Consider the following 20018-nt stretch of genomic DNA (forward strand, 5'->3'; position numbering starts at 1 on the left):
TTCTCCTTCCCCAGAAATACACACTCCATGATATTGACAATAGCTTATACACCAAAACATAGGCCTAAAGTCTGACTTGTGTTATAAAGACAGTTGGTTTGTTTTTTTTTTTTTTTTCGTTAATTTTGAGGAAGTTGGAGAAGCATGGGGAGAGTTTGGAAGGAAAAAGCAGGAAAGGCAACTACTGCCTATTCTGCACCTTTTGGGACAGGCAGAGAAGTTTCATAGTGTATTTTTTAATCCAAAAATAACCTCTGAAATAGGCAAACATTAGCATCTCCATGAATATATGAGAAAACAGAGACTTGCAAAGGTTAAGAAATTCACCAAGCAGAGAGAAGGGTGATAATTAAAATGGGGGTATGTTTGACCATGAAATCCGATCTAATAAAGCACAAAAGAATCTGATTTTAAACAACTTGTTTTTAAAGAACAGAGATGTTATTATGATAAATTTAAGTTAGCAGTTACATTAGGCAAGATGCTTTCTTAACTACATCAGTCTTATAACCTATAATGTCTAATATTTCTCATATTATAAAATATAATGACTTCAAACAACAGAGGTCTTACAGTGATGCTTATCATGTTACCAGAATACCTACACTAGTATAAAGTTTTTAAATGAGCCTAAGATGGTATTTTTTTTTTACTTTTAGAGATCTAGTGAGAGGCAATAAATTAGCATTAGAATTATCAACTAAAACTCCTTTGCATACTTTCTGTCAGGACCTCACAGCAGGAGGTTGCTCTTCCATGTATCCACACTATCTCAAATCTCAAATATGCCAAGTTGACAACTCTTGGAAAAATATGTGGCTATTTATCCCTTCATTCATATTTCCTGGGAGTTCTTTTAGGCTTTCTCAGAAATTATAACATGTTTATCTTGCATTTTGATGACTAACTGCGGTTTGATTTTTTTTTCTTTTAGCAGTTGTGGGGATTTATATTAACCTCACAGTTAAATTATGTTCATGTAGGTGTGGCATCTTTTAGTCACCATGGACTCTACATACTAAACTTCTTTAAGTGTATTTTTTAAATTTCCATAAAACCTTACTGTCCATAAATCAAAGAAAATTCATTTTTACTTCATTAGTCCATTTTTATTTTTATATGAATCATTGCTAAACTGTCAGTAAAATACAGGGTTTTATAATTGCTTTAAATTTACAAAAATCCAGGCACTGTTAGAATGTTACTAGAGAGGTGAAGTTGTAAAGCCAGTCAGAATACACTGGGCTTCATCCCCATCATTGTTACTTCCTAGCTTTCTTCCCTTGGGCAAGTTACTCAACTTCATTGCTTCCTGGTCTCTCCACTTAGTTATAACACTGACTTAACAGATTATGTACATAAAGTGCCTGGTGCATTGTCTGGCTCAGCAATTCTTTGATACATTTTAAGGATTTTAGTAACAGCTAGGGAATCCTTCAACCTAATACAATATTCCTTATAATCCAGACTCAATTTTAGTCCTTATTACCAATAAGGACTAAATTGTGAAGATCTTTTCCCTTACATTCATCCTAAATCTGTCTACCTGAAACTTCTATCCATGTGTACCTTTTAATATTCTCAAGAATGCAAAGTTGTCTAATGACAGATCATTCATATATAAACAACTTTTTTTACTTTTTTCTCTTATAAAGTACACATCTGATTTTGTTTTGTGAAATGGGTTGTTTCCTATGTTATAATGCAATTGGTACTATTTGATTCTGGCTTATGCAAAACTTAACTTTTTTTTTTTTTTACCAAGAACTGAAGTAAATTCATTGGTTTCAGGTTTGGTATGATCCAGGGACTCAAATTATGTCTTTAGGGCATTGTTTTGCCATCTCCAAAACTTGTCTCACCTACCACATATTGGATTAACAGATTTTCCCATTTTAATGTTAATATATTTCCAGTCTTGTGTCTTCACAACTCTGAGTCTAATGGAAAAGAGAAAAATGACTCTCATTGATCATTTAATTAATCAATGTGGCACTATGGGAAGTATGGGATATAATACTTCTGTCTATCAGAATAGACATCTCCATGAATAAATCAGCATAGACTCTGGTCATAAATGACAATTATGTCTGCAGAGTGCATCTATGCTGACCTTAATTCTATTTCAAGTATGTCCTCTGACCGGTCCCCAGAGCAAACCTTAGAGTCAACTTCACCCTAAAAGTAAGGACTGACAGTGAAAGGGTTCTCAGTTTTCAGGAGGGTAAGAGAATAATGCTTACCACAAGAAAAACAAATGGGTGAAGAATGTTTGGTACTAAACACAACCATGGTCTCCTATATATACTTCTGTGAACTTCCAACTTCCTACTTATGTGGCTGAATTAATTTCTGTTAAATGATGGCTCTATTAAACACATTCTCCATATTTAATACTTGACATGAAGTTTGAACAATAAGTGTAGGGTAGGAATATTACCTGTTTTGTCTAAAATTTATATTTCAGTTAAGGAAATCTAAGATTTTTCTAAGAAGTTTGATATTCTCAGGCTGATATTAATTTTAACTAAAAAGCCCATATTAGCTTCTAGTTACTTATTTTCTCAGTGTTGACACTAAAAATAACTACTCATTAAATGTAGAATTTTGCTAGGATCAGCAGCACTGACCACACTGGCCAAAATACTGGAGGATCCATTTTCCCATTTGGATTTACAATAACACCCTTCTTGGCTTATGCAGAACAGAGAAATTTAAGATTCCAAAATAACACATCATCAACCCCACATTTATCCGAAACATATTATCTGCATTTCGACTTATCTTCATAAATCTCATTCTCAAATTCTGACTTCTATAATTAAGCAGAGTAGGTGATGAAATCTTACAGTGCTACTGCTCTCTTTCTTAATTCCTTTCACCTGTGCCAGCTGTGGCACAGTGGGAAATCTTTTAAACAGTAATAATGAATTATCTCTGTAAACTCAACAGAAGACAGAATTTTGTCAAACTTTAAAGATTAAGAGAAAAAAATTACACTTGGGCCAGTATACTCTGTTATAAAATCAAAGAAGCATAATTTGGGGGATCATCCTAGTCCAGTACCAGCATTTTGCAGGTGAAGAAAGGTAGGCTCTGAGAGGTTCACTGACTTGTACACCGTTCGACAGCTAGAAAGAATCGGAGTAGCACAGGAGCCCAGGATTCCTGTTCATTCAGATCTGTTTCTATCTTGGCACAGTGCTTCTTGATTAAAAGGCTATACTCCAATAACACAGAATCAAGAGTTCTGAGCAGTGAACAACAAGGGGCAGATGGTTAGTTTTATTTAATCATCCAATCATGATTGTTTTTTCTTCCCAATTGCTGACTGAATATTTGCTTCCTGTAGTCACTGTTTTAAACTCTATAGGGTATAAAGATGAATAAGATAGGGACCTTCCTCAGAAAGGGGTCCACATTCTGACTTTTATTTAGGCAGAACAGAAAATCTTAAGATTCCAAAATAATGCATCATCAAACCTACATTATCCCAAAACATATTATCTGCATTTCAACTTATTTTCATAAATCTCATTCTCAAGTCCTGACTTCTATAATTAGAGTAGGTGAACTCTGGATTTACACTGTAACTATATTTTATTTTATTAGAAGTAATCTATATTTAAGGAAAAAAACACAACACATCTATATTCAAGTATCAGGTTTCCTTCATTATTTTCAAAGTATATATATACTTTTAATTATTATGCCTTGTCAAGCAAGAAAATGAGAGTTTCTCTCATATTTTCTTCCTTTGAAATTCATATTTTTTGTTGTAAATGAAATACTATAGGTACTGTCTTACATTATGCTAAATAGTTTGTATCAGCTAGTAAATTATTCTCCTTAAAAATGAAATTGATTTTAAAGGGTCAAATCAAACAACTTTAAAATATGTAATAATTCATTATTTTACTGTAAAAGATCATTGAGAGGTACACACTGTTACTTATAAAGTAGATAAGTCACAGGGACATAATATACAGTATAGGGAATATAGTCAATATTGTAATAACTCTGTATGTTGACAGATGGCTACTAAGATCAGTAATCATCTGATCTTAGACTGATCAAGGTGATTATTTCATAAGGTATACAAATGTCAAATCACTATGTTGTGCACTTGAAATTCATATGATATTGTATGTCAACTATACCTTGATTAAAATAAGATGCTAAATTTACTAAATTGTGAAACAATACCACTCAACAATATTTTGTTTGAAAAACTATAATTATTTATAATAATATTCATTGGGTATAATATTATTTTAAAATTAATTAATATATTAATCCTTAAAAAAGAACAGGTCATTTGGCAAGTCCTTATCTTGTGAATCTCATGGTTAAGTGATGTTAGACCTTAAACATTGCAGCTGTTAAAATGGCTCTTTATTAATTATTTTTAAAATACTTGTATCTCTTTTTTATTAATTTCACTAGTTTCAGGGTCAGGAGCTGCCAATTTGCATGTATTAATGGATGTGAGAGCTAATATTTGTTCCCTAACATCTGTAACCCCAGCACTGTGAATGAGGAATGAGCTGCCACAATTTTAGAGAAAATGCATTCCTTATTACCACTTATAGTTTGCAATATGAATCTCTAATGCAATAAGAAAAAAAATATCTTTAAGTACAATGTTTAAACAGAAGAGTCTATCACAAAACATCATTTACCTTTTTGAACAAATTCATGTCTTTTAACACAAAAGTATGTCACCAAAATCAAAACTGTTATGGTCATGTTTTCTTATTTAAATATAATTTTAAAATGTGTGCATTTGTGTGCATTGAAAAATGCAATGCATGATGTATAATTTGGAAGGCAAAATGATAGGAATGCTCAGATATTTTAACATGCTACTCAAAAAACAGCTCTTGAAAATCCAAGTTTAATGATCATTTTTGCATATATATCAGAAAGTAAAACTCATTGTATCTACAAGTATGACTCAAGAAGTGGGCTCTGTACTTTCCCCCCTTGATATTTGTAACTTTTATGATTCTGATGTAGGAATCTCATCTAAGATAGGCAAGCTTGTTCCAGGTTTGGGATGTAAAACATTCCAGCTTAAACTGACTCTACTTTAGGAAAATTGTATACCCTTTATTTCTACATGTCTAGCTTATTGAAGTAGAAATAAGCTGTTCTCACCTACTACGTTTACTAATGTAAATGTTTTTTTGCTGTTCAGCCCTAGATGACAACCGGATGCCTAGTAAAAAAGATGGCAATTTCTCCCTTTCCTTTCTGAAACACACTTTTCATTTTTCATTTAAAGAGTAGATTAAACAGCCTCGAGGTTCACTCAGGATTTATCTCTGTACTTTGTTTTGTCTGCTATTTGAGTTTGGAGATCACAACTAACATTTAATTCATTCTGTATCTTTAGTATCTAATACAGTACTTGGATCATAATAGGTACTTAATTTTAGATTTAAAAATGAATGTGCAATACTATTAATTGCTTCTGCTTCTTTAAAATGGTGAATAAATTTTCTGAGAACATAATTTATGTGACCATAAATATAAGCAGTACATTTTACTACTTAAATGGTCAAAGTGACTTTCTTTTGAATCATTTTCTGTATCTAGAAGTTCACTTCAATGAGATAAACACTGTATTTTCCCCAAGGGAATGCTGAGAAATCTGTTCAAGCCTTGTATGAACACACTGGTTTGCTTGCATTGCATTAAAGTGCAATAAAGTGACCCAAGTTTGATTCTAAAGTGGTAACAAACATGCTACATGATATATATTATCTGCATAAAAGCTGAGATATACATTTTAAGAGCCAACTTCATTGTATTTTGACATTTTCAGAAAAATGAAATTGACCCTTAAGATGTATATTTCAGTGTTTATGCAGATAATATATATCAAGGAATATGAATTTTTATTCTTTTCTTTCCTGATGACCTACTAGGTAGGAGATGTTGGTTTATTTGTATTAAAAAGATAAATGAACTACTATAGGGCTGGCAGAGCTAGATAAAGAGCTAGATAAGAGCTAGATAAAAGAGAAATATGTTATAAGATAGTTGAAGCATAAAAGTTGAAATGAAAATAGTTCATCAAAATATCATCAATAAGAATACTATATTTTAAAGTTAGCTCTAATATGCTAAATATATGCATTCTCTTTTCCTACATAACTTCCATGCAACTGGAATAATACAAATGATTTAATGGTGTGTAAAATCAAACACTTTTTTACTGAGGGAGAGGTTTGGTTGGATTCCTTGCTAGGATGTCACCATGTCCCACTGGCAGTATCACACGCTTATTCTGAACTAAGCTTCTAAGCAAATCAGGGTTTGGCATGGTGATTGCCATCAGAAATATGTTTATTTAAACCCCAGGCTTAGCTGGCTAACCACACCCATAAGAACATGAGCTTCAAGACTAGTCAAATAATTCGGAGAAAATTATTTTTTCACTAAATCTGCAACTCAATACATCACAACATCCCCCTAAAAACAACTCAACTCTTGATTCTACTCTAAGATGTTGTATCTCTAATAAGTGCATTCAATATTTGTTGTTGAGTAAATAAATTGAATAAATTCCAATTTAAATTTAAGTTACATGGACTGCTTGAGTACCAGAAAACTGAGTTATATCTAACATTAAAATGCCTTCCCAATATTTTCTAGAGCTATATTTTTATAATTTTTTTTCATTTCAAACTAAACATCCAGGTGTAAATAAAACAATGTATTCTATGTTTTAATGTTTTCTAGGCTATATCTTTTTAAATTTTTTATTACTTTCTATCTTATTATTGTTCAAGCAGAATTGTCTCCACTCTCTGCCACCACCATCCCCCACCCCATCCACTCCTACCTCCCACCCTCACTCCTACATTTTTAAAACTACTTGTTTTCCTGGATTTTCTTATTTTTTTACTTGGATTAGCGATACTTTTTTCTCAGAAACTTTTATGTGGTCAAACAACTACCAAATTGACATGTATTTGCTATAGGATTCCAATTCCAGAATCTACTTATGTCTTATAAACAATGTCCACACACAGCTTGTACAGTGCAAGTGGTAAATTGTGTAGCTTACCGATGATTATCTTATCAGATCTGTCAAATTGGTAGAGACAGCTTATGAAACCATAAAAATAAAGGTACTTATTATTAATAAAATATAGAGTACAATGCACTCAAAGGTACCACTACAACAATTAAAAATAATTATTGTTGACAAAGATCTCATATCAGTCAAATTTGAAAAGGAAATAATCTAGTTATTTTCATCTAATTCCTTCTTTAAAAATAATTTGTCCTGGGTGATTTATCACTTACTTTATAGGCTGCATCATATTCCTTGAAACTCAAGGTTCCATACACGCTGTCATATTCATTCATTTACATATTGATTTGTTTATTCTTTCAATCAGCATGTATAAAAGGGTCTACTATTCACTGCATGATTCTTTGTGGTAAGCACTGTGAAACCAATGGCTAGAAATTGTGTGTGTATCAAGGGGGAGTGTTGATCAATGGGTAAAAGTGGTTTATAGGAGGACAGAAAGGAATAAAGACTATAAGTTAAAATTTAAAAATGTGTAGTCAGCCATACTTTGAGAGCAGAGTAGATTTTAGTGGAGGGGGGCTAGATTGCATTTACTATGTATTTAACAGAGATTCCAAACTTTGGAAAGATTTATTCCATATTTTCTTTACTTCAGTACTAAGAGTTACTAAAAAGAGCTGGAGAAACCTAGAGTAAAACCCTTAGTCACAACTGCACTGAGTACATCCCAATAACAGTAGTTCTTTCCACCAGATCCTACCTGACGGTGGCCCTGGCACAGGAAAACCATCATGCAATTCAAAGCAGACTGCATCAGAATATAGTAGGTATCAAAGAGAGAAGGTGTTCTGAGGTGCTTGAGAGCCATTTGCTCCCACAGTCAATAAAATGGCATGATGAAAAGGAAGAACATGACTTCCATATATGTGTTACAGCCTGAACTCTCAGGAGAACTTCTCTGACTTGCTAATTCTGTGGTCTTTTATCAATCCAAAATAAGTAAAAGCAAAAGACACGATTTAGAAATAAATAAAAATATAACAAAATAGACATTGATCTTAACAAACTGGGAAGTATGAGCCTATTTGCTCCACCAGGAAGCTACAGCATTGCTCCACCAAGGGGATTGACACCACTCCCTTCCTCCCTCCGCTACCAGATTGCCAGATGGGAGCAGGACATCCAAAGCCCACAAAAGCTTAGGAAGTTGATTGGTTACTTGAGAAAGCATGTGGTCCATCCTAAACCCAAGCTAATACAATCCTAGGAGAACAAAGGGTCTCTGTCGCTCTCTTGCAACCTGGTAATGCACTTGCCTTGTTCATCTGTGCAATCTCTCTCCCAGGAACACTTGACCATGTGGGTCTATTAGCTACTGGGACCCACAGTGGCAGATGGCATGGATTCCAAAATCACTCTCTTTCTCCCTCATGACCTGCACTCACCCCTTACACCTATGTATCCTCTGTCCATGGCCATGTGGCCATAGCAGCCGCATGGTCCACGGCTGTGTGTGCTCCACACATAGACTCCAGGAGGGAGCCTGAAATGGGCTGCAGCTGGAAACACCCTAAACTAGTCACATGCTGGACTGGATTATACTTTAACATGGAGCAGAAACTCTGGACACTGGCCTTTGTCTTGGCCTAACTGAAGATAAGATAGTACTTCTTCCCAGGCAAGATGGATGAACATGGGACACTGGAAACCCAGGCAGTGGCTTCTATTTCCACACAAATAAACTATTCCACACCACAGTTTCCTGTGTGTGGGTCCTGGGAATGCTTCACTCTTATCCTGTGCAAAAGCCTAATTTCCACTGAGAACACTAGCAACAGTGATAATCATCCTAAGGGTTAAAGATACACCATAAGTCCCACAGGTTTATATTCTTTAGAATGATTGTACATGCAATTATTTATTTTAAATGTATCAAAGGCCTGAAAATATGAGATCCTTGTAAATGGAAGCAATAATCCATGGATTAGTAATTCTTAAGCACTTTTGTTCTAAAAATAACAGTCATGTGAGACATTAAATTTAAAAGTTCTCTGGTCCAATGCAGATTTCCTCCTTGGTGATCCTTCTTGGACAATGGGGTATTAGCATGCTGAAGGATCTTTGAAGCCCCACCACAAATAAAGTGGCTTGTTTCTATTTAACAAATCATATTTCTAACTTAAAGCTTCTAATACAGTTTGGGCATTTGAAATGAGAAAAATGAGAAAGCCACTTACTATCTAATATTGCTGCATCTTTAAGATTGTAACTAATGTCTCTTTAATAAAAATAGTGTACTAACATCATTTACCAGTTCTTTAATTTTTTTGCTTGCTAAGACCCATATCATGTTTTCTGTGCAAAACAAATTATCTTAAATTTGAAAGCATATATATTTCATTTAAAGCAGGAATACACTACACCTGGCTTAATGGCTTCCTTGTCTGCATTGCTTGCTATTTAACACCATAATCAAGCCATACTGCAGCATTCCCTGTTCCTCATGAGCCCTAAATGAGACTCCATCAATCTGGTAGACTATTTCAAGACTAGAACTAAAGATGAAAAATCTCACCTTGCTTCTAAAATAAAACTCTACCTCACCAAATATGTCCAAAATAAATCATTTAAGTAAAATAATTGAATCCAGGCGTTTTTAAGGATTATTCCTGAGCCATCACCTGTGCCAGCTGGCACAAATCCTTAGCAAATGATAGCTGTTCGACGAATATTTCCAGAATCAAAACTGGAAATATAATTGGCATATGAGCTTTCAAAAGAATATATACATAATACTAATGGTTATTTTAAAGAAATGTATATGAAACTGATTCCCTGCCTACTATCTAGTAACATTATTTAAATCACCTTTCCATTTTTATCTGAGACAATATTTTTAAAAGCTCTTTTAAAAGGTTATTACTTATGGTCCTACACATGTCAGTACATCACAGAAAAATTTTATTTTACAAAACACATAAACCACACGTTAATTCTGCCATTTGATCTCATTATTTGAGAAGCAGGGTTATTCCCAGTACTCTCTACCTATTAACAAAAACATCTGAAATATGTTATTTGCATTATAACTGTAACAAAACTTTTAGCAGCCATTCCACACTAAGCATTGCAATCTTCTGTATCTATATTAACGATCCTGTCCTGTTATCTATTTAGAAGGACAGAATCAGAAATACAGAAAGGGTTCCTGTTCAAAATGGCAATATAGAAGCCTCCTACACTTACCTCCCCTCAGGGACACACTGGAACTACTGCTACATATGAAACATTCTCTGTGAGAGAAATCCAGCAACTACAAGTCAGGTAATTAAGAAAAAGAAAACACATGGAAAGGAACAGGAGTGGCTGAGATACATAAACCCATCCTGGCTCTGGGACACGCAATCAAAAGGGAACTCCCAACTCCCAGCTTCTGTCTGAGGAGTGAAGGATTTGGACCCAATATCTACTGCCCAACTTTTGAATCTCGTTCCTGAAGGGTGGCCCTGAAATCACCTAGCTCTCAAAGCCTACCAGCCTTGCTTGACCCACAATACTGTAGCAAACAACAAAACAGTTTTTACTGGGTTCTTAGGAATTTCCAAGGGTCCAGGCTATCCTCCTACAGCTCAGCACACAGGCAGTAGACTGAGCTGCCCAGCCTTTCCCTGAAGGAGGCCTATTTGCATATCTTAAAAACTGCAGCCTGAGGGTCAAGCTTCTAATTTAACACACATCTAGCAGCTGACTGACTGACTGCAGTTCTCTCAGGAGACACTGAGGCCAGCAAGTGTCATCTTCTTGCTCTCCCTCTGCCATGCTCCAGATTGCTGGTGTCTCCCTGAAAGGAGACGAACACAATGGGATGTGCCCCTTGATCACTTGGCTCTGGTGGCCAATGGGGTTTGCATTCACAGGTCCCAGGGGACTGTACCAAACACAGAAAAAGTTCTTAACCAGCTATCCCCCCAGGGCTCAACACAGAGGCAGAGGACTAGACTGCCCCGTCTCTCCTTGAAAAAGATCTATTTGTATATCTTAAAAGCTTCAGCCCAAGGGTCAGGTTTCTAATTTAACACACATGTAAGGGCTGACTGTGATCTTCTCCAGAGACTGGGAGGCTGGCTGGTGCCATCTTCATGCTCTCCCTCTGGGTATGTTTCTGAAAGAAATAAAATTACTATCTCAAAAAGAGGTATGCATTCCCATGTACATTGCAGTATTATTTACAAGAGCCAAGACACAAAACAACCCTGGTGTTCATCAAAAAATGAAGAGAAAAAAGACACACACACACACACACACACACACACACACACACACACCTCTCCACTATACAGGAGGTGTGTCCAGAAAGTGTCTAGCCATGTATTATGAAAAATAGAGGCATTTATTGAAGAAAATACAAAAAAGATTGTACATAGGACAATGATGTCTCAGTCCCCTCCAAAGTAGGCACCTAAGGACCTAACACAGTTCTCCCAGTCCCCATCAGCTGCCCCCTCATATTTTCCTGAATTTCATCAGCAGTCTGAAATTTCTTCCCTTTCAAAAGTGATTTTAGTTTTGGGAAAAGCCAGAAGGCACAGGGTGACAAATCTGGGCTGCAGGGGGTCTGAGTCACCTGGGCGATTTGATGTTTTGCCAAAACCTTTGTACAAGATGTGATTCATGAGCAGGCACATTGTTGTGATGAAGCTGCCAATCACCAGTTGCCCAGAGCTGCAGTCTTCTGAATCATCTGAATAGTTTCCACAGAGGAATGTTCAAGCTTAATGCAAATTTGATGCAAATTCATTGCTCTACTCAGTCATTTTGAATGCGATGGCCAGGTAGTACACGTGCTCATGCAAGGGCATCTACCATCTTTGCTGACTAGTACAGTGAAGTCATCATTGTCCATGCATGAAGATTCTAGCCCACTCTCCTTGGCTGCCCAGTTATATCGATGTCGCACAGTTATTATATTAACAACGGTTGGACTTTTTTTGGACAGACTCTTCCTCTCTTTCTCTCTCTCCCCCCATATATAATGTGTATATATATATATATATATGTATGTATATGCATACAGAATATTATTCAGCCATAGAAAATAAAGAATTCTTGCCATTTGCAACAACATGGATGGGACTTGACAGCATTATGCTAAGTGAAGTAAATCAGAGAAAAATGAATACGATGATCTCACTTTTTTGTAGAATCTAAAAAAATGAGACTCAGAGAGAGTATATAGACTGATGGTTGCCAGAGGCAGGGAGAAGGGTGGGCAAAATAGATGAAGGTGATCAAAAGGTACAAACTTCCAGTTGTAAGACACAGTGATGTATATCATGGTGACTATAGTTAATGATACTGTAGTACATATTTAAAAGTTGCTAAGAGTAGATCTTAAAAGGTTTTGTCAGAAGAAAAAAAATGTGTAACAATGTGAGGTGATGGATGCTGACTAAACTCAATGTGGTGATCATTTCATAACATGTAAATATATGGAATCATTATGTTGTACTCCTAAAACTAATACACTGTTAAATGTCAATTATATCACAATCCTACAAGGAGACAATCAGAAATAAAGAATTTCTACTTCAACCTCTGTTGTAAAGCAAATTAACTATGGGGTCAAAAAACACAGCAGACCAAATGTTTGTTCCGGCTTATGCAGGGCACTGATTCTCTCCATCACATGGGCACTTTCGAAGCCCTCTAGTAGTTCAGTGCGTGATTCCATTCATGAATGCAGAGCTTCTGTAGATTTGAAAATAAAAGGTAAAGGAATATATGCAAAATCTAGAGGAGATTATGACATAATGAAAGAAAAAGATGCAGAAAAATGATCACTTGTTTATGGTTAAAGGGTACACAGGTGGAGAGACTGGAGTATTATAACACTGTGATGGTGACTTGGTGCATGAGTGAGTGAATGACTGAGACTTTATGTTGCAAAAAGGAAGGAAGAAGGAAATAAGGATCTCCATGGCTAAAATAGTCCAAACAGACATATTAAGAGCTCAGAAGGTATTTGTACTAATCATTATCCTTTAAAAATGTGTTTAAAATATATTGGAATGGAAAAAGCACTTTCTATAAGATATAGTTACATGACAAAATTTCAAAATTCAGCTGCCTTAAGCTTCAGCAACAGATAAAATCAGATAATTATAATCATTCATTAACTGTCCTTTGTGATAATGAAGTTTAAAATTAACCTTGTAGTATTTGAATTCTAAACTAGTCAGGAAGTTAGTGAAAGTTACTCCTTTAGAACAATGTTAGGATCTGGAATGTTTATGGTTTCAATTGTCTCTTGAAGATAATTAAGATAAAACAGATTAAACTTTTGCATCAACTTTATAGGAAAACAAACCTCAACCCTTCAAAGAGAAGTTCACAGATGAGCAAGTACAAGAGATTCTCAATATTATTGCTATTGTTTCACCAGAAACGTTTGCATCCTCCTCTGTTCACATCATCTGGAGTTGCTCTGGGGGAAAGGTTACAGCGTCAGAAATGGGGGTAATCGCAGCCTGGGCGGTGGCCCTGACTGGAGGTCCCAACTGCCTGTCTACAGCCTGCAACCATGAGTTCTCTAAGGAAATTCTGGACCAATAAACTGAAAGAAAAACATTTAAATCAGTCTTTGAATTTTCCTACCTGCAAAACTTTTTAAAATTTTTAATTAAAAAAAGGATATATAATTTTATTTTATTCTCAGTTACTGACCGGATTCTTTAGTTCACTGAATGGTGACATGTGCAGGCAATGGCTGAAAGTCAGCTGCATGCTGGGCTCCCTGTGAGAAGGGATTTCAGTCCTAACCCAAGTAAAACAGATTAACACTGAGAAACATTTCACACTACTTAATGCTTCCTTCACATTAATTTAAAATTAATAATTACCTGGTTGATTTGATAATGATTAAAGGTCTCGTTGTGCCAAACACTGAGTTATACCTGTGGGATAAAACTATGTGTAAGACTAACATTGTTCCTTGCCCTTACAAGCTAACATGTAACCAGCAGGAGATAAGCACTGCCAGCACAAAGAAGCTGTGAAAGTGTCTGAGGTCAACTGCACAGGTGTATACAACTGCCGGTCTAGCAGCCCATGCACTGAAAAGGTCACTTAGCACCTTCAAGACCAAAAGGGTACTAAGTTCTGTGCATTCTCAAGCGGAGAAATCCTATCAAACTAAAAGGTATGTGTAAGGACACAGTTTTAACAAAATGATCCAGCTTAGTTTCAAGAGTCATATGGATAGAGCAAATATTCCAGAATCTCCAGAGAGAGTGTGTCATGTTACAGGCTAGTGAACTCATTGGATTTATCTTTGTGTGCAATAGAAAGAATTGGGGGAAAAGGCTAGGCTTTCCATTACAATCAAGACTCAGAGTATCTCTACTGAATACAGTTGCATTCCCTTCCGTACAATGATGTAATTGATTTTAATATACCGACGTAACTGATATATTTGAGATTTGCCCCATTATTTTTCAAGGCAGAAAACAAAAGGCACAACAAACAACTTCGCCCTTTCTTAGTCCACAGGATGTTAGGGACCACATAAAAAACAGTAAAAATTATTAAGACTAACATTTACTGTAAGCTAACAGTGTGCTAATTGCTGTGCTTTCTATTTTACTGAACTTTTCTCTTTAAACCTTAGTACTATGAAAAAGTACTATCACATGTCATTTTATCAGTATCAGGTAATCACAAAACGGTTCGCATCAGTGATCACTGTGTCTTTCCTGCTTGAGAAAGTCAGGATGTCAACACCCTGACATTTTCTATTAAAAATGTATCTATAAAGATAATGTCATTAACAATTTTCAAAATAAAATCACCTTAACACATATTATATCCTTTCTGCTAGGCTGTGTCTATTATAAAATGCATATCAATTTACATTAAACACAATTGCAAACAGAATGTACACAAAGACAATTCTGTACCCTTTTATTAATTTGATGTCAAAATAAGATAAAACTCTACAAAGCCAGAGAACCATTATACTAATTAAGGATAACTAATTTAATGTAAAAGTCATTTCCACAGAACTTGGTGAACAGCAAAGCACCAGATAACATTTAGAACACCAACAGAATTAGGATAAAACCATGTCTAATGAGATTTAGCCTGAAGTGAACTCATCCTTATTTGAACTCTCACTAGATTTTTTTTCCTATCCCACTGCAACATTTAATATACGGTCTCCTTCTCTTACAAGTTGTATGCACATCATCTCTCTAACTAGATTATAAACCTTGCATTTAACGAGTGTTTCTTGTATCACTACATTGTATACAAGTTAAGCATTCAATAAAAGTTTTGTAAAAATGACACACAAATATCAAAAGTAGAAAAACAAGTGCAATTCAGTATAAGAGATTTATCAGTGTGCAGAAAAATAAATGTCTTCTTTGCTTTTAAAAAACAAAACCCAGAAAATATTAAACAAACAACACATCCTACAAAAGTAAAAATATCTATGAACTTCTTCATAATAGAGAATGTTAAATTTTGAACCAGTGTTCGGGTATTTTCTCTTTCCTCCTGTCTCTTAGCTAGAATGTCAACAAATAATGGCCACTAATATTACTCTAAACAAACAGTAAAACTAAATCAACTGAAGTAAAATTAATGTATTGTGGGGTTATATTTAAATTATTTTAAAATACTTGTATATTTTTAGATTGTTAAAACCTAACATCATCAAACATTGGGAGAGATATGGGATATGGCTATTTCAAAGATAACTTAGTAAAACAACCTCTCAATACTGAGTTAATAAACATTTTAATGGAGAATTATTGTCTTACAGAGAAGGTAAGAAGGAATTATTCTTTGCTCAAGTGACATCCTGGTTAAAGCCGACTTGTGCAAGCGGGTATGGAACCGCTTCATGAAAAGCTCCTTCGTGGAAGAATCTAACCCAGTTACATCAATCAACACTGCCATGTCTTCTCCACCTTTCTCCTCCAGCTTCTGAATTTTAAGTCTTTACTTTGAATAATAAAGATAAAGTATTAGTACCCAAACTACTGAACTGCTCAGAAATACCTGAGGAGTGCAAAGCACCAAATGGCTTGGTTCCCTGGTCTTTAAGCCTACGAAATTCACTCTGAAAGGAGTGAATATGCTGAGCAATGGACTAAAAGCTTAAGGAGAGCAACATATAAAAAGCCTTTCAATCTTTAAATCTTGAATCATTATCCAAAATATGTGGAAAATAAGGATGTATGATCCTTTCCCAGAAGGTGTGTCATAAATCTATCAACATGGACTTAGAGCCACTTTGCTGGACAAAATGATTTTCACTGTGACAGGGCACACTAGCGGACTTCTTGGTGAGATTCTAATAAAGATGGGGGAGAGCCTGGTTGTGCTGAAGAAAAAAAAAATTAACGGTGTATATTTTTGTGCTGATGATGTCCTGGATAACTTAATCCCTTTACCTTGTTCTGCTTGGGAGTGTGTGTGAAGTAAAACAGGATTTTGAAGATTTTTTTTCTGACAAATGACTCTTTGCTCACTTTCATTTTTCAACTGCTGTACATCCTTCACCGACTCAGCACAGATGCAAAGTTTCTTCAATGCTGCATATTGTTCCCTACTTACAATAAAGGAGACAGAAAATTCTGAGAGTTTCCTGTCTTAACAGTAAACATAATGATGCAGTTTTTTGCTTTTGGCTAAACATATTTCCTTAAAATAGAAAAGCATCACCTGCAAGCAGAATGAAGTTTTAAAAACTGCATATGCAATTCCCTAACTTCAGTACAGTGTACAAACCTTGAACTGTGTAATTCCATTCCACAGAAATAGAAGACAAAGTGTTTCTCATTTCTTTGTTATTTAAGCTTCCTGTTAAGACTTTTTAAATAGACTGAGTTGCTGGAGTTAGCATAGAGGTCTTTTATATTTGTCTATTTTTTAGAGGTTGTACCTATTTTTAGAGAGAGGGGGAGGGAGGGAGAAAGAGAGGGAGAGAAAAGTTGATATGAAAGATAAACATTGATCCGTTGCCTCTTGAACACACCCTGACTGGGGACTGGAGATGGAACCTTTGACCCAGGCATGTGCCCTGACCAGAATGCAACCAGGGACAATTCACTTTTCGGGACCACGCTCAACCAACTGAGCCACGCTGCTTAGGAAAGCATGGAGGGCTTTTAATGGAAAATTTATTATAACTTGTTTTGCTTTGTTTTATATAAATGTGCATACCCTAGATATTCTAAATACGACAAATAGTTCACTCTTCATGTTGAAATAACATTTATAGAGTAGGCCAGGTATAGCCAAAGATGCTTGCTGATGACTAGAAGAACATCATTAAATTTCATATTTTTCCTTCATGTAACCTTTTGTTTCCTTTTACCTGACTTTAATTTTAATTGATTATAAATGGTGAACAAACCTTATGTTCTATTAATTCAATAGCCTAATTCAAAACTTTCATACGTTAGACACTGTCTCTGAACATCATCTGAGCAATTAAAGTTTATGAGAGGGTTTCTTTCACACCAGAGAAAGAAGTAACTTCATAAATATCACAGCATGGCCGGAAGTTTTTAGAAATTCTTGTTAGAGCCCAAGGGGGCAGTGGAAATAATTTCAGAGATGAGAAGAACCTTCGAACCTGTCAGAGAATTACACATCTCACTCCTGATGTGGTCAATCAGATATTTAATAGATCTCAATTCTCCAGATTCTGTATTAATTTAATACAAAGAAAATTGTGTTAATTTAGTAAAGTACTTGAAAACCACTGAATAAGAAATTTATTAATAAAGAGATCATGAAAGAAAATCAATTGCGGGATATAAAATCAGCTTGGGGTTTCCAGGATAGAAGACAGACTAGTTATAAGATACAATAAAGGGAATTAAATCGAGATACTGTGATGAGCTGCTACATTCATGCTTGGAGATACAGGTTGAGGTAGCATTTCTTAGTTTCTGCAGGTATTAGCATTATCTTCTCTGTAGTTCTTGGTGTCTCGGTCACTGGTAAATTTTTCCTTTTTCCAAGCCAAATAAAAAATGCAACCTCTTCATACTCAATGGAAAGCAGAGTACCTATTTCTAAAAACCAGTGGATGCTCTACCCTTCCTAATATTTTATCTTATTTTATCTATCTAAGGACAACAGAAAAGTGTGGGTTTTGTAGTTCTTACCTATAATTATATTTTGTTGCCATAAATGTACTTCTGCTTATGAATGCAAGGTCCAGTAGGGAAACATTTGAAAAGATCAAGCCCTTAACACATGACCTGCATAAGCTCTCTGTCCATAAAGGATATCTGCCTTGAGGAAATTTTGTTATTATTCCAGATGGCAGTACTGTCATCTTGGCCACACCACATGTGACACACTCAGGAATTATTCACTGTGCCTGGTGGCCTGGAAATGATTCTGCTATTGAAAAGATTGTAACCAAGTGTCAGCATATGCCAAGCCATTCAACACTGTCCTCCACAAAAGAAGTTCTTTTTCCCATGGGAAGTTACCAAAAAGTTTTAGTTAATAATCCAAATTTCTTTTTAAAAAATCTTTATTAAAAATGACTTAAAAATCTTTATTTGTTGATCTTTTGCTTGGCTCAGAGCCAACCTAGGTTTATGCCAAATGGCAGTTATGCCTGTTACTGTAAAACACTGGTGGTCACACACTTCAGTTTTGAATTTATGTAATTTGTGAATAGAAATGTTATGCAACTGGTCAATATAATTGGTCTTAATGGGAAACACCTTGAGGCTCATCTCAGAACTATCTCCATTTTTAAAAAAAGTATTTAGTAGTCTTACTACTAACCATCTTTGGTCATTTTAACTGAAAGACACACCTTACTAAGCTTATGGAGTTGAAATAAGATGAGTCATTTTTACTATAATTGAGGTCACAGATCTTTGTTATATAACATCCAAAATGCAATTCTCTCAGGGTGCCATGGCTACACTGACTGATTTCAAAGGTCTTCCTTCTACCATGACCTAACAATAGCAAAACCATTAGAATCATCCACTCTAAGTAGTTTAATGTTGGATTTTCACCTACACCTCCCAACGCATCATCACAGCTTTAAAATTAAGACATTTTTCCTAGAACAGTTACAATTGGGGAGAGTGAGGATAGTTTATATTCTACAGAGAAAGCATCTCCAATAGGTGTATACTCCGTTGATTAAAAGCTAAAGTGAAATTCAGAATAAAGGATCACTAGTACTTGAGAACAGACGAGAAGCCTGCTTTTTTAATCTAATTGGCAAAGTTTCCCTTATCACTGAGGTCTAGTTTGGCCATTTCTGGAGTCAGAACTTATAAACTAGAGGAAGATAAAAGAGATTTTCTGAGGAAGTTGGATTAGACAGATGTATTGAGGAAGTGATTACAACTTCATAGAGACAATACTAGAAGACAGTACAGTAGAGAGGAGGCACAAAGAAGACACTACAAGATCATACTTAAGAAAGTGAAGTTTAAAAGACAATTATTTCACCTTGAGCAAGTGATCAGGGTGGGGGAACAAAGCAGAAGCATATGTGTTGGCAGCAAATAAATGTCTAAATAAAATGATGAAGGAAAATTCAGCCACTTTTCATAAGAGAGGAAGACTCTAAAATTCTGCATAACACATAGTTCCAAAATAGTATCTAAGATTTACTATTTTAAGAAAAAGACTTAAAAAGTTATTTAGCATTAATCAGTTAATTTGATAGACTAAATCAGTAAGTGTTGGCAGAAGAACCAGCAGAAGATGATTATTGGTAAATAAGGAAAAGAGAATTTTAGAAGTTGTTGTGCATTTAGCAATCTGTCTCAAGTGGCAGTAGTCTGCAGCTGCCAATGATTTTTCTACCAAAGCAGCAGTAGAGCACTGAGCTTTCGGGATGAGAAAGAAAATGATTCAAGGGTTTATTTGCTTTCAGTTCCTATCCAAATAATTACATTTTAAGATACCT

The 20018-nt window shown here is 35.2% G+C and overlaps 1 protein-coding gene across 2 annotated transcripts in view; it reads right to left on the reverse strand.

Moving 5' to 3' along the window:
• Positions 1–20018, reverse strand: part of GRID2 (glutamate ionotropic receptor delta type subunit 2) — a 1446155-nt gene that overhangs the window by 912471 nt on the left and 513666 nt on the right. The window lies entirely within an intron of this gene.

The sequence above is a fragment of the Phyllostomus discolor genome, chromosome 1 (assembly GCF_004126475.2).
Source record: "Phyllostomus discolor isolate MPI-MPIP mPhyDis1 chromosome 1, mPhyDis1.pri.v3, whole genome shotgun sequence".
Taxonomy (NCBI): domain Eukaryota; kingdom Metazoa; phylum Chordata; class Mammalia; order Chiroptera; family Phyllostomidae; genus Phyllostomus; species Phyllostomus discolor.